This window comes from Apium graveolens, chromosome 3 (assembly GCF_009905375.1).
Source record: "Apium graveolens cultivar Ventura chromosome 3, ASM990537v1, whole genome shotgun sequence".
Classification (NCBI taxonomy): Eukaryota; Viridiplantae; Streptophyta; class Magnoliopsida; order Apiales; family Apiaceae; genus Apium; species Apium graveolens.
In genome coordinates, this window is record NC_133649.1 from 7,437,638 (window position 1) to 7,444,500 (window position 6,863).

The following is a 6,863-nucleotide window of genomic DNA, read 5'->3' on the forward strand; positions in this document are numbered from 1 at the left end:
TCTAGGCCCTAATTATATATCTCATAAAATTAATTGGCCCTAATTTCTATAATTTTTGGGTATTAATTTTGAATTTTTAAATATCCAATAAATACAAAATATATGCCAAAAATTCCCAAAAAATATGAATAACATAAAAATGCAAAGAAAAATGATATTTGATAATTTCACGATCCTATAAAAATAAAAATGTGATTTTTGTGGGGTTTTTGACACCCGAAAGGGGCCGAAAAAGTCGTTTTTCGCGAAACAAAAAAATTTGTAAAACGTCTAGATGTTCAGAATATTGATACGGTATAGGCCATACTTGGCAAAATAGGGACAATGATTTGATATGGAATATCGGCTATTAAAACACTGTTTGGGCCGTAAAACTTTAGATATTAAACATTTACAGTAAAACCTCTATAAATTAATATAGTTGGGACCGGAGAATTCTATTAATTTAGAGAGGTATTAATTAATCAATAAATTAATAATTATTAATTTATAGAGAATTTTCGGTAGCAAACAAAATTAACTTTTGATTAAATTTTTATTCACATAAATTTAAATAAAATGAATTGTACAATTTATATTTTATACTTAATTCAATTAATTCAATGTATATGAATTTAGAAAGTCAATGTAATGTACAATATATTAGATTCAAAGTCCATGTAGTGTATAAGTTAAATTCATTGTATTTTACATAGAAAATATTCAATGTATATTAGGAAAATTCAAAGTACATGAATTAATTTAATTCATTGTATTTTACATAGAAAGTATTCAATGTATGTGTAGTCATAAAATATATTATATATACTGTATATACTATATTGGGGGAAAAATTATACAAACAAAACAATGGCTTCTTATCTAAAAGGTGTCACAAAATCAACAATGACGGATGAAGCAAGAAAAGCATTATGTGAATATAAAAGAGAAAATTCATCATGCACTCAAAAAGATCTCCAGTTATGGCTCGAGAATAAGTTTCATCTAAAAGTTAGTCAAGGTACAATATCAAATACACTGAAAAGGTCAGCAGACTATCTTGCAGCTAATTACTTGGAGAAAAGAAAAGATATTAAGCGACATAAACCAGCAAAATATCCAGATATGGAGAAGGTTCTCTATGAATGGTTTCTCCAGTACCAAGATCGTGTTAATATGACAGGAGAGCTAATTTTAGAGAAGGCAAAAGAGACCATGAAAATTTTATACCCTCAACAAGATCAGGAGCACACTTTTTCTCAAGGTTGGCTTGAGAAATTCAAGTTAAGAAGCACTCAAGGCATCAAAAATGCTTAATAACTTTTTGATGCAACATGAAAGCACCACACCCGAGCTTTTGGATGCAATAAGGAAGATTAGGGATGAGCTTCATGTTGATTTAAATTATATGAAAAAGCAAACTACAATTGAATCATATTTTACAAATATGTAATAGCTATATTTCTATGAATATAAGGGAATTATTAATTTATAGTTTTATTGGGACCATATTTTTATACAGGGTTTTCAAAAAAATTATTATCTTATTATCTTATCGAAATTGATCATTTTTTGAACTGGCCCAAGTCGGGACCAGACAAAATTATTAATTTAGAGAGATTATTAATTAATCGAGTATTAATTTACAGAGGTTTTATTGTAACTTATAATAAAATACTCAATAATTACTCGAAACACATTATGATCGAAACAGATATCACATAGCACATATCAGCTAGGGTTTTATAACTCAACACACTTACTGACATAATAATACACATAAATCATCTTTATTAAGATATAATACAAGCATAATTTCTCGGTCGTTACAGAGCCAGCAGAAGTGTTATATTATAGATGAGATATGCAAGCTTGTAAGAATAATTTCATTATCAGTTATAAGTTAAACTAGTTGGGATTTGATACGATGTAATAAAAGTTAAGGTTGTGGCTTGTTTTCATACGTTAACCTGTTGCGATCCGTGGTTGTGTAAAGAATGGTCATTGCTTATAATATTTTATATACATGTTTATATAATGTGTGTGAGTTGTGAGCCCCAAACTTCTGACCCGGGTTTGGAGAGCGTCACAATATCAACCAGCGAAATAGTTGTATTTAGTTTTAGCCTGAATGACTACTATAACTATATATTATTTTAAACCGCATTAGTGGCATTTATTATTGTGTTTTAACCCGATATAACAAGTCAACTAATTATATTTAATTTTTTTATTTTTCATTTAAACCCGAATTAGTAGTATAATTTTGTTTAAACATGTATGAATAGTGTATATTATTTCTTCTATTCCAGGTTGTCATTCCTACCAATCAATTATTTTAATTATAATTTTGTTTTAGATCGGTTCGATACGATAACTTTTTTGGCCCGGGTGATTAGTACATATCTTTTTCCTAACAAGAGGACATTATACATATTTAATTATTTTATTTTACACCGGTTCAATAGTATAATTTTGTTGGCCCGGGTCAATAATTTATATTATTTTGTTTCCGGTAGAAACCATTATACATATTTAATTCTATTTGTATTTATATAATTATATTGCCAAAATAAATTTATTAAGAAAGATTTTTTATGTTAAATATAATTATAGATTTAGAGTTACCAAAATAAAGGTGATCAGGGACCAACAACCAAATTTTCAATATTTCATCTTTAATATAATAGTATATATATAATAAGGATGGTTAGGGTCATAGTTGATATCAAATATAAGATTAAGTATCATATTTATTCATCAATATATAACTAAGTGTTGTAATTGAGTTTTATAATTTTATTCATATATTATAGTTACTAGTGCGATGCACGATTTTTTAAAATTTACTTGTTTTATTTTTACAATTTTATAAATTTATTTTAAATTTTTTTAATATATGTATCTTGTTACTTTTGATAATTATATTTATACTGTTAATATTTTTTATAGCTTGTTACAAATTTGTTTCAACAAATATGTAGATATTCAAAGATATACAGATGTTGAATTTAATAACTTTTTTTGTGGTGTATATTATATAACTATATATAGTAAAATAATTAATCATATTAAGGGTATATCATTACATCAAATTTTAGTATTTCAGCATTAGTAGAACTAACATTTTATATTTATGACTGGTTAAACATTTAATCATATTCAATTTAGGATCGTATTCGGAAATTGTGTCGTATTCTCGTGTTTCTATAGTTTTGAAACAATGTCATTTTTTTCTATTCATGATTGTATTAGGATTTTTTTAATTAATTTTGGAAGTTCTATTTTTTCTAATAAGATATAATAAGATATTTTATTATTATTCTATCCAGTTTAGGATGCCTATTTCTTTTTGATTTAAATCTTATATTCTATTCAATTTAAAATTCCGTGAGATATAATAAAAGTATTTAATTATTATTCTATTTAGTTTAGGATACATACTTCTTTTTGCTTTAAATCTTATATTTTATTCAATTTTGAATAGCGTTGATTATAGAAGACTATGTGAAGGATTAGGAGTCATAATTTATTTTCATTTTTATTATTATATCAAATTATAATCTGACGGCTAGGATGTTATTTTTTATGATCAAAATGTTGATATTGTTTTGGCGGTAAACGGACCATAACTACCAAATAAGAATATAATAAGATTAAATATAGTTATGTTTTGGACTTGTGTCAAATAATAATATTATAATATTTTCGTTGGTGTTAGTTAAAATAATTAACAAAAAAAATATAAAATAATGATTATATAAAATTTGATAAGCCTAACTAAAATGGTTGAATATATTTTAAAAATGGCATTTAATTATTATTTCAAGTTATTATTGATAAAATACTTTTTTATAAGATATTAAATGATGCGACATATTGTTAGATGTTATCTAAGGTTCATGTCGAGTGGCCGTATTTTTTAAAAATGTTTTATTTTATTAGGATTTAGATACTGGTTTTAGTCATTATAGATGCTCTTAGTCCATCTCAAACAATTTTGATCCAAAAATTTATGTTTGGATTATCAGCTGATTCTTTCATTCAAATTTTTGACGAACTCCAACAGTGTTATCTAAATTTTGATCCATATTATCTTTTATATATTATAATACTCAAATATGGTATTAAACTCTTTTTTCTTAAATTTAATATTTAAACATTATTAAATATTTATATTGTATCTAATAAATTAATTAAATTAAAAATAATTTTTTTACTACATTTAAGCAACATTAAAATTATAGAATTAGTTAGCTAAAAACATATTCATTTCGTTAATTAACATCCAAAATATTATTAACATTCATTAATTAATCACATAGCAATTTTAAAGCTAATAAACCAAAATCATAAAAGTAAAAAAACCACGATTTTATATTAGAGTAAATTTGGATCACTGATCCATATTTGGATTATTGTTAGAGAAGAATTTGGGACAATCTGCCCTAAATTTGAATTTTTGGATCACTGTTCGAGATCCCCAGTGACCTTTTACGATCTGAAATATTACTTCCTCCACTCCCCGTATTTTTTTACAATTTTTTCCAAATACAAAGTCCATTTACAATTTACGAATGTAATTAAAATATACAAAACCCATTGATTGGATAGTTTGTTTCCTTGTTAAGATGTTTTCCTTTGTTATTGTTTAATTGTTGGCTATATAAACCTCTCTTCTATTGTAATTGAGAACTAGACATATTATAATTAAACCCTATTTTTATCTCTCTCCTCTATACACTTTATCATGATACCAAGAGTTAAGATTCGATATGAGATAGGTTGATAGTAAGTTGTATCAGGGTGGTTTACACATGTTGTGTTTAAAACATGTGTTATGATTATTGTTTTATTCTCGTCTTTTTATGTAAATTGATTGTTTTTTTCTTTTTTCTTGGATGATTTTCAGTTTTAATCACGACCATTTTTTTCTTCGGTTTGGTTGAAATTCTCATGGGCACTTGATTTTGATTGAAGTTTTTTTTCCTGATGATTTTGGTTGGGACACTCATACAACTTTTTTGCTGGTTTTGTTTGGAACTCTCATATAATTTTTCTGTTGGTTTTGGTTGAAACTCTCTTACAATTTTTCTGTTGGTTTTAGTTGGTACTTTAATACACACTCTCGATCTCTCTTTGATAATATTGGCTCATTGATAATATTGTTTTTTTCCTTACTTTTCATTTCACCTTCTTTTCTCTTTCTCGCGTCATCTATGATGGGAGTAGCTATAAGCGCATATCAGTGTTCTAAAAGTCACCGATTTAAAAAAAAAAACTCCTTGATTAATCCTTAAAAATTATTTGGTCGATCTATTTTTTGAAATCCGATTAATATTTATAAATTATTTTTGAATTATATAATTCATAATAAATAAGGTAAATATATTAAATATTATTAAAATATTTAAATATATATGATTTTTGTTCCAATTAATCACTCTGATCAATCCCCGATTTGACGATTAATCCCTAATCGGTAACTAAACCGATTAGTACCGATTACCGATTTTTACAACCATGGCGCATATGTATATTTCTTCGTCCTTTTTATGTATCTGGTGCTCACAATTGGCCCTTCGTGGGATTGGCTTACTTTATTTGGTGTCATAGGCACATTGGTCTTTCGCGAAATTGGTTTAATTTATTTGGTGCTCTGGGCTTATTGACCCTTTAAGGGATTGGTTTAGTTTATTTGGTGCTCTAGGTACATTGACCCTACAATGGATTGTTTAAGTTATTTGGTGCTCTAGGCACATTGGCCTTTTCGAGAGATTGGTTTAGTTTATCGGGTGATTTAGGCACATTGGCCCTTCGAGGGATTGTTTTAATTTATGTGGTGCTCCAAAGCCTATGCACATTAATTTAGTTTATTTGGTACTCTAGGCACACTGGCCCTTCGCGGAATTTGATTAGATTTGGGTACAGTTTGAATTTGGTTGAAGATCGGATATAGTTTGTTGACTTGAATTCAGTTATTTGGAGTTTGTTTGGATTGGTTATTGGGTTTGATTTGGGATTTGGACTCGGTTTTGGTGGTTGCAAATTTGTTTTATTTTTTAATTTGTTATGGTTGATTATTGTGTGACATGAATGGTTTTTTTCTCTTGCCGATTGGATTACTGAGTTTTCTCTTGTGTTGCTGCGTATTTGGACGTTTTCTCTTGCATGCTGATACTTATTCGGATACACGCCTATGTTTTCTCTTATGATTTTTGCGTTTTTGAACGATTTCTCTTATTGCTAAGTTTTAGATTTGCTTCAAAGTTTTTTTAGCTTTTGACTCTGTTTTTGAATTTGTTTGGATACTCTTGTTACTAGTGTTGCAACTTTGGATTTATTTGATTACGTGGCTCTGTTTCCTGTTTGGCAAACTCTCGATTCACCATCGTGAGTTGTATGGGGGATGTTAACATATATAATATTTTTATTATTGGATAATTTCATTATTATAATAATTTATTTGTTAGGATACTTTCCTTTATTATTATTTGTTTGTTTGCTATATAATCCCCTCTTTTATTGTAATCGAGGATAAGTCATATCTATACTATACTTAAATAACCGGAATGAAGTATATTTTCGTATATTTTTTTTGGTTGGTTTGGTTATCTCCATTTATGACAGTCGAATCTTTTTATTCAAGTGATCATGATCGTTAGATCCAAATACTAAAATAATATAAAAATATTAATGAAGACCCATGCATCGCAAATGTTATAAAACTAGTTATAATAAAACCCTACTTTTCTCTTTTCCCTCTATATTTTAACATAGTATCATAGTTCGGTTTAGGGAGGAACTGGGGTTCGAGTCCTACCACCCCATTTATTTAATTTAAATATTTGTTTTTGGTATTGATATTGGTAATCGATATATTT

General features: G+C 27.1%; 1 pseudogene; it reads left to right on the forward strand.

Annotated features, from left to right (window-relative positions):
• The first annotated feature begins 849 nt into the window (after positions 1 to 849).
• Positions 850 to 1,432, forward strand: LOC141711195 (ARS-binding protein 1-like; annotated as a pseudogene).
• The last annotated feature ends 5,431 nt before the right edge of the window (positions 1,433 to 6,863 follow it).